Genomic DNA, 10,395 nt, shown 5'->3' on the forward strand with positions numbered 1-10,395 from the left:
ACACATTATTTTTCTAGAGAGAAAAATGTTTATTGCATTGATTAAATAAAAAAATAATTCAAATCGATAGACAGACGAAAGATAATAAAAAAAGTTACATTAGAGAAATGATTAAAAAGAAAACAATAAAAATAGTTTCAATTTAATTAATTTAAATTACAATTAAATTTTAATTTTATTTCAGTTTAAAATACCTACTTACGATTTGATTTCTCGGCAATCCATACCAAATATTTACGGAATTCGATGTTGAAAAGATCTCTCTCGAGTAAGAAATAGATTTCCAAATGGCTGCAGTAATGATAATGATAAGAGAATGTGGATATTAAACATTCCTAAAATGTTTCTTGTAAATGTACATTTATCGACATACAAAATTCGACTTCTATAATTTGGTTTTTACTAGATTTAAATAATATTCAGCGAAAATCACGCGATGCTGATAATATCGTGGAACTAAATGTTGTACTTTTGTATAATAATACGAATGCTGCTCATTTTCTTTAAGCATTCAGTAAACATTCATATACGATATACTAAACTGACGAGCAATAGATCTTGTATTTAATGTGAGATTATTGCGGAAGACAATTATAATAGCATCTTCCATCACAAGATTGTGTACCTCCATCTCTATTATTCGGTAAAACGCTACCAGTTTCTCGTAGTCGTCGAACAGCACCAACTATTACGTTTAAATTTGGATGATCATGTCAATTCGGATATGAATTAACATTTTCTACTGCAGAGAGAGAAAGAGAGAGAGAGAGAGAGAGAGAGAGAGACCGCGCAGGTGCAGCCTGTTCTCCACTTGTAAAATATAAACGAATCATATCGCAATAATCTTATGTATAATAAAAGCGCATGAGATTATTAAATAGTCTTATAACGTAACAACGAATAGTTGAAATATTCAAAAAAAAAGATCAGATTTATATTTTTTATATATTTTATAACATCAGATCACATTTATTTATTTATTATTTATTTATATTTTTTCTTTCTTTAATATTTTTGTTATTTATAAAGAATCTTTTCTAGTGCTTTGTTTTGATACGTATGTATGTATGTTCATCTTTATGTATTGTATGTATGAAAACAAAGCACAAGCGTGAAGGTTCTTATAAACAAAATCTTCTGATCATTTCAATTATGCATTGTTATGCTTTTATAAGTGAACGATCTTTTATAAGTGACCATTTAATAATCCTCATCATGCCCGTTTATTACGCACAAGATTATTACGAAATGATTCGTTTGTATTTTATAAACGGAGAACAGGCTGCACCTTCCGCAGTGCAATATGCTAATTTATACCCGAATCGACATCATCCAAGTCCAAATGTAATAGCTGGTGCTGTTCGACGACTACAAGAAACTGGCAATGTTTTACCGAATAATAGAAACGGAGGTCGTCCACGTCAAATACGCAATCTTGTGATGGAAGATGCTGTTATGACTGTCTTTCGCAATGATCCTACATTAAGTACAAGATCTGTTGCTTGTCAGTTTAATATATCGCATATGAGTGTTTAAACTGGCCCTTAATGTCTCTCTCGATTTGACATATCTTTTTTATTTATAGTCAATACAATAACCATTTTCTTTATAGAATTCTAATTTGTAATCGTTAATTATACTACTGTTACTAATATTGTTCCTATATATATGTTATTGCGTTTCTGAAAATAGCCGAGAAAATGTCGATAAAAAAAACGTATAACAAAGCCGTCATAGAGCGGTTGGTCCCCGGTGATCGTGTATAGCGCTGAAAAAAGATAAATAAAAAACGCACTAATTTCGGCTGACTGTCGGCATCGTCACTAATAAAGAAAACAAAAAGATATACAAAAAGTACATGCGGCTAGCCTCCGCTTTCAGTTTAGGCTAATTATTGTCACCTCGGGTAACAAAAAGAGGCCTAATAGAAAACACGTGCATTCGAGTTCGCATTCTAGTGACGCTACGTAAAGGTTTAATTGCTGAAAAGAATTTCGAGGTAAAGGAAGAATAGGGAATGAAAATGTAAGACAATTTAAGGTACAAAATTTTACTTTATGGTAATTTTTAAATAAAATCGATATTATTACATAAACATGATACATAAAAATATATTTCCTTTATAGCATATTACATTTAAAATAACAGGAATATGACATTTTATTTTTAAATTTATTGTTACAATTGCAGAGAATTATTACTAATACTATATACATATACTTTTTACAAAAATTTACATTGCTTTCCTAATAAATGTATAAAATACTTATATAAAATATTGAAGAAAATACGAAAGAAACGAATTATTTCGATGATAAATATCCGTACGGAATCGAGTAACGGTTATTAATAAATCTACGTTTCACCAACACTGGTACGCATATTTTCGACTCGTCCCGCGTTACAATTTCATGAAACGCAGTGCGTCGAATTGCGCTAAAACGTAAATTTATTGTAGTTTCATCTTCTTCTTCGTTATCTTCTTGTTCTTTTTCTAGATTCTTTTCTCGCGCTAATAATAATTTTTTAATGCTATTAAAATTAACGCACCGTGAGTTCTCGTAATTGAGGGTTATTCCCTTAACTTTACAGATTTCATATACTCGACCCTCGGGTGTTCGCACGATGTAGGCGTAAAATTTTGGGCCACCGGACACGAACTCTTCGATGTAGCTACCGCGTCCGTAGCTCTCGAGTTCGTCGGTCATATCGCCTAGAAAATTATCCGTGTGAGGTTCATATTCAGTCGGATCACCAGTACTCGCATAAATACAGGAATCGGTATCGTAATATAACACGCGACGATCTAAACGCTCTAAATATTCGTATAATTTTAAACGTGCTTGCGCTGTCGTATATGCGGCTATCACTACGTTGGTTATCGGCGAGGGTACGACAGCCTCTTGTCGCAACCGCCACGAAACATATATTACCTCATCATTTACAGGTAATATACTCGTAAAGAAATTATCGCAACACGTAATTAATATCAAAATTTAGCATAAATTCAAATAAGCGTATCTCCGCGAAAAATTGTCGTATTTCAAAAATTTTTTTTTGTTTTAAAGGGTAAAGTCTCTACTTTAAGGAACTTTCGTTCGATTTTGATTTTATTCTCTCACCTTTTCTCCATCCCTTTAAAAGGAGGAACGTGTTTTTTTTTCAAAAAATTGCATTGTTTGACGAACTCTATGGAGTGTACTAAATTTTTTTCGCAAATATCATCATAACTATCGTAAAATATGGACTTTTCTCTACAAATTAAAAAAAAATTGAATACCGTACGATTTTTTTCGCGAAGTTACAGCATATCAAAGTTACCTATGCATTTTTGCCTATATATTTAATTACCGCCAACATTAGCATTACCCGATGGGCACCACGGGGAGGTTGCTGGTCGGATTTTGCTCATCGTGTATGTGTGTGTGTGTGTGTGTGTGTGTGTGTGTGTGTGTGTGTTGAGGCAGTGATATATGTTCGTATTTAAAATAGTGTATTTCTGCCTCGTCTTCGGATGACCTTTTATGGGAAGATGGCTGCATGATTTTGAAAGACTACTGTCACGTCCGGTCACATAAAATTTTTACTTTCACATGAAATAAATTCTAAGTCCTCTAAGCGCTGTTTGAAAAGCGCGCCAATGCCGGCCATGATGCCTAACTCAGCCTAGTGACTAAGAGAGGCGCTGCGTAACGTCTAGGAACTTCCCACTATGGGGAAACGCCCCCGCGACACCGAGCGTCTCCCACTCTCGGGCCGCCGCAGCGCCAAGCCACCGAAAACGAAGGACCTCAGTGCGGTCCCAAAATCCGGCAGATCACATCGCGACTCCGACTAGAGCAGTCATACCTTGAACGCTCTCCTAATTCTAAATCTAATTCAACTCTAACATTCTAACTCTAATATTATAAGTCCTAACTCTAGTATTAAAACTTTAACTTTAGTTAACTTTGTATCGTGTAGTGTTAATTTAGAATAAAAGTGTGTGTTTCATTTATAATAATTCTTCACATTTATTTTAAACAATTCCAATTCCAATTTCACGCGTTTCCAATATAATATTTTGCTTTAATATTATTACTATTCTAATATTACGATTTTAGTATTTCTAAAATATTCTAAAACGAGTTCTTCCAATCTGCACGTGTAGTGAAAATCTATTATATAAATAATTTTCTTAGTGGAATCCAAGCTGCGACTTAGAGAGGACGAACCGCTCGTCGCTGCCGCACGATTTCACTTTTCTTATAATTTCTGAATTCTGCTGTGACTACTTTGAGAGGACGAACCGCTCGTAGTTACGCACTGGAACAATAACCGACAGTGAGGACCGCCGCACGTCGACTTATTGTAAAAGTGACGCAATATTCAGAATGTTTTATATTATAAAAAAATCATTATGCCTAAGACACGCCATGCAGGCAGGAAAAACCAACTTCGCCGTTTAACCGCGCAACTCTACTATCCAGCATCATCGAGTGAATATTCAAATCTCATCGGCACCTGCTATCATAACGACTCGGAGTACGATAATTTATTTGACGGAACCGCGCCGTTCGCTGTTAATAATAAAGACGTTAAACTGAGAAAGTGGCCAGTGCAATTGACTCCAATCGAAATCGAGAACCCTCGTATTCCGAGAGACGACATCCCGGACAACGATCCTCGTCGCACCCGGTACTTGCAAATCAGGGCGGACATCCTGCACACCCATTACGACGCGCCTATTCCAGAGCATCGGGGAACCATTGTCCACCCCCCAGAAATCAAGTAAGGTAAGTCTCAACTATTATGAACAATTGAAATAAATAATAAAATTCAACGCTAAGATTCTAATACTAAAGGATAAGACTGCCGTCACAAATAGCTAAATTATCAAAATAATTTCAAACACATACGTGCGTGTATAATTATTGTTTAAACATATTTAAAATTAATATTTTCTACGAAATTTGAAAAATAACTTTACACGTGGTCTCTAGAATATTCGTAAAGACTCTTGGAAAACTGCGTTTTCCAAGGGCCATAAAAGTGAAACTCAGTTTTTGCCTAGGGTCATAAAACTGACCCTTAGACCCTTGATAAAAAAAGGGGTCTCGACGATTTCTCTTTTGCAAACTAAGCTAACGTAGCACACTCCATGAATATTCTAGAATTCCGAATAAAATAACGCGAACGTTTTATTCATTTATTTAATTCCATTTATTTAAATAATTCACCCATGTGCCCAATAAGGCCTCAGTACCTCACCGCTCCGTACATCTTGCCTCTTCCCGAAGAGGAAGAAGAGCCTATTGAACAGGGAACTCCTTACTGCCAAATATCAGTCGGGTTTATTAATAAAGAAACAAATGCCGCCCTTTGCGTAGATTGCCATATGCGCTTACGCGGTACTGCTCGAAACGAATGGTTGAACATTGCCAAACATTCGTAATCGGTAACTTACCAACCGGAATACTTTGCTCAGCGTGTAACTTCCATCGACTGTCGGTAACTCGGGACTCTCAACTCCACTGTTACCGTTGTCAGATCGCTTACCTACGGTACATCAACGGCGAAGAAACCTTTCGTATCGACACCGATGGTAACATCGTAATTACAATTTTTCACTCCGTCGATGATTCCCTCGAACGTTTTCAGGAATATATTCGATAATATCCCCATACTCCTGAGTAACATTTGCAACTCCCTCATACGAATCTTAAGGCGACACCCTCCACTCCGCAAGACATTGAACCGTTGCGTGTAGCCTTAGCGGAACACTCTTCGTCGTGGGTATCCCCGGAAAAGTTTTCCGAAATACGACGTTGTTCAGCGCGATAGTCCGAACACGTGGACCGCGATAATCATTTCTCGCGAATTTCACGCCGCGACTGCGCTCCGGACGTAACAAATTGGTGACAGCGGTGGGATAGAAAAATTCCGTAATATGGTTGGCACGCGCGGGAATAAGGGGGATAAGGAAGATTCAGTAGAAAGGGAGAACGCAGGCAAAGAACTAACCGAATCAGAGTTAGTAGGGATACAAGCGAAACTTAAACAAAAAGAAACCGAGATAGTCGAAACTCAAAATAGACTTAGGACGAAAGAAACTCAGCTAAAAGACAGGGAAAATAGTTTGAGAGACGAAGCCATCTTCTTGGCAGATCAGCGGAAGAAACAGGATAAAAGAGGTCGCGAAATAGAACTCCTCCAGGAGAAAATGCAAAAGAACTCAGAAGTTCACGCCCAAGGCGCCGCCCTTGAGGATATGACCGCGCTTAGAAACGACCTTCTCGCCGAAATGGACGAGTTGCGTCGGGAGGTGTTCCGTTTACGCCAAGGGACTAGTCCGTCTATTCGACTTTCCGGACAACTCCTGACACCACTCGACGAATCCGGCGGACGTATCGAACCGCCTCCCGAACAATCCCATCTCCCTAAGGTCTCTTTTCGCGAGGCAACAGAATCCGTGCCTACTTTCGATGGGTATAACGTATCGCTAGGACAATTTACCCGGGCATGCCGTCGCGCGAGAGAAATAATCCCTCCAAGTTCGGAACGCAATCTTAACAAGCTTTTGGTCAATAAACTCCGCGGACGCGCCTACTATGCCGTCGAGGACGAACCCTGCGAGAGCGTTACACAATTGATCGACTTATTAAACATCGCTTTCGGCTCCGCAAAAACTATCGACCAATATAAAGGGGAACTCAGTACCGTGTACTTAAGACCCCAAGAACATATGCTTGATTACGTCAGTCGCGTTAAAGATCTCCGATCCGCGATCCTTGATGCTGAACGCCGCGTGACAGGACGCGTAGACGACGATACGACGTTAAAAATCAACGAACTAACAGCGCGTTCATTCTGCGAAGGGTTGCCTTTGCAATATAGATTACAAATGGACAGACGCCTCTACTCCGTCCCGTCCGAGGCATTTGCTAAGGCAAAAGAGCTCGCAAAAAGAGAAGAGCTGGATCGGGACCGATATAAGACGCGTGATCGCCGCGAACCAGAACCACCGCGTAACGAACACACTCGTCGAATATATCCTCAGACAGCACCCCGCAATGAAACTTATTTTCGCGATCGCTACCCGAATAATACGCTACGTAGCAATCCAATCAGACCCCCCGTAACGCGAGAGAGAGAGGAGCGCCCAACATACAACGATAGACGACAAACGTATAATAACACCAATGTTAATACAAACGCTCCTATTCGCCATAACGACCGTCCCAACAAATGGTGCCGTTACTGCAAGAACAGCGGCCACGAAATCGAAGAATGCCGGAAACGCGAGTATAATAACAACTTACAAAGGAACGAGCCGGGAAACGCGCTGAGCCCCGCGGGAAGGTCGGGTACACCTCACCAAGGGGCTCCCCCTCAAACGACCCGCCCGGTAAATTTAGTCGAAGGTACGAGTACCGAAAAGCCAGAATCGCAACTCTAAATCTGCAAGGGCATTCGCACGCGCCCACCGTCGCGTTAGTCGCTGACGGGCTTTTACACGAAACAACATTCATGATAGATACAGGGGCCGCCCCTAATCTAATTAAAATCCGAAACTTACATCCCGAGACGAAAATTCAACAGCACGACACGTTGTACCTTAGCGGTATAACAGACGGAAAAATAAAAACCCTCGGGTCCGCCGAAGTTCTTTACATGGGACATCCCCTCTACGTCCACACGGTGTCAAACAATTTTCCAATTCCTCAAGAAGGGATCCTAGGATCCGATTTTCTTCGAGATGCTAGTAGTATCGATTTTAGAGATCGGTCAGTACACTGGCAAAATATTCGAATTCCTTTTTCCCAACGCGAAACCGTGGTAGTGCCTGCCAGATCGCGCTCGACATTCTATGTCAATATAAAAAATCTCGACATCGCAGTAGGATACATTCCGCGTCTTAGCGTCTGCGAGAACGTATTCCTCGGGGAAGCGATAGTCACTAATCGAAATGGGAAAGCATACCTTCACGTTATTAACGCTAGCGACACCGACCGCGAGTTAGTAGTCCCGACGATAGATCTGCAAGAGATCGACCAAATTTCCGCCGAACGCGAGAATGATATTCCAACCGAAAAGAGCAAGGTGTTTTCCATATCCTCTCTCGCAACAGATACTCAAGACCGAGCCATTGCCGTCCGAGAGCTTCTCCGATTAGAACACCTAAATGAAGAAGAGTTAACACACGTTACCGACTTGATACGAACACATAACGATTTATTCCGTCTACCGGACGAGATGTTAGGTTACACAGACAAAATGTCTCACAAAATCCCAACAACCGACGACCAGCCGATCCACACTAAACAGTACCGATTCCCGCCGATCCACAAGGACGAGATAAACAAGCAGGTTAGAGAATTATTAGACAACGACGTAGTAAAACCCTCGGAGTCTCCCTACAATTCGCCCCTGTGGATCGTCCCTAAAAAGCCCGATTCAAAGGGAAACAAGCGTTGGAGAATGGTCGTCGACTACCGAGCGTTAAACGAAAAAACAATAGGCGATGCGTACCCGCTACCAAATATAACCGAAATCCTCGACCAGTTAGGGAGCGCAAAATACTTCAGCGTGTTTGACCTCGCATCCGGTTTCCACCAAATCCCGATGCATGAGTCGCACGCGCAAAAGACGGCTTTTTCAACACCTCATGGGCATTACGAATTCAAACGAATGCCATTCGGTTTAAACAATGCCCCAGCGACGTTTCAGCGACTCATGGACCAGGTTCTATGCGGACTACAGGGAACTGAACTTTTTGTATATCTCGATGACATAGTATTGTACGCGAGCTCATTACGCGAACACGACATCAAATTCAACAAACTGGCCGAAAGATTGCGTAGGGCTAACCTAAAACTCCAACCAGATAAATGCGAGTTCCTACGTAAAGAGGTCGGATACCTAGGTCACATAATCAGTGACGAGGGAGTAAAACCAGATCCGTCTAAGTTGCTCGCGGTTAAAGAATTCCCCAGACCCCGACATGCAAAGAACATAAAACAGTTCCTCGGTCTGTCTGGCTATTATCGTAGGTTCATCCCTGAGTTCTCTAAAATCGCACGACCTCTTACCGACTTATTAAAGAAGGACAAACCATTTACCTGGAGGGATGAACAAGAAAAAGCCTCTCCGAAACTCCGCGACGCACTATGCTCCAAACCCATTCTCCAGTTTCCCGATTTTACGCGATCTTTCATCGTCACAACAGACGCTTCAGGGTACGCGGTCGGAGGAGTCTTGAGTCAGGGAGAAATCGGTAAAGATCTGCCCATTGCATACACATCTCGATTACTAAACAACGCAGAGAAGAACTACTCGACAATTGAAAAAGAGTCGTTAGCCATCGTGTACTGCGTCAATTACTTCCGATCCTATATATATGGACGGAAGTTCACGCTAGTCACGGATCACAGACCGCTGGTATGGATGCACTCCGTAACAGATCCCACCTCACGACTCATCCGATGGCGCCTTAAACTCGCGGAATACGAATATAACGTAGTGTATAAGCCAGGTAAAATTAACGATAACGCCGACGCACTCTCCAGAAACCCTATTCCATCTAACTCTTTAGCTAAACTAAACGAAATAGAACAAATTCTACCCAACTGACTCGAGAGCTCTCCAGCTCAGAAGAGTCATTATTCAATCCTAAAAGAAAGAAAACCGAAGAATCGCCTCGAGAAACCGCGGAAGCCCCGCAACGAGCAGAAAACGATAATATAGACGATCCGCCGAACCCGCGATCTTCTAGCGAAACCGAAGCTAATGACGAATCGGGTGAAACAAGCGAGACCGAGAACGACAACAGTTCCGACCTTAGCGACGACGCCCCGATTTTCGACAATATAAACGAACCATTCGTCCAAGGAACTAGAATGGGACCACAAGTGGTACCGATTCCAGATAACTTCTCTACGCGAAAAGATAATCTTGTTATCTTCGTCACACAACAAGGCGTACCAGTCGACCGCGGAGCTCACATACTCCGAGAAAGTAAATCCTTGCCTACGATTAGAGGAGCAGCTCTAGCCAGGGCAAGAATAAACCGCGACGGGAATCGCCAAATTATATCCCTTGTCATTAAAGAACGCGAATCGGGAATTACGGAAAGAGAGATACTAAAAGAATCATTTCGATCGCTTTTAGACGTCGTCAGAGAAACGGAGCTGTCGTCTATCTCGATAACCAGAGGCGACATCGATAATGTCCCTTGGGATACCGTATACTCGTTGCTAACGCGCGTCTTAAGCGAAACCAATGTAAAAATATTCATTTGTAGGAATGAAATCTCCGTCCCACCGGAGGACGAGAGAGAAAATATTATTGCCGAAAACCACAACTCGGCGATTGGCGGCCATAAAGGTATTTCCAAAACATACCAACGTATGAAAA

This window comes from Prenolepis imparis, unplaced genomic scaffold, assembly GCF_030444845.1.
Source record: "Prenolepis imparis isolate NDT839.2.m4 unplaced genomic scaffold, iyPreImpa1.0 SCAF_120, whole genome shotgun sequence".
Lineage (NCBI taxonomy): Eukaryota > Metazoa > Arthropoda > Insecta > Hymenoptera > Formicidae > Prenolepis > Prenolepis imparis.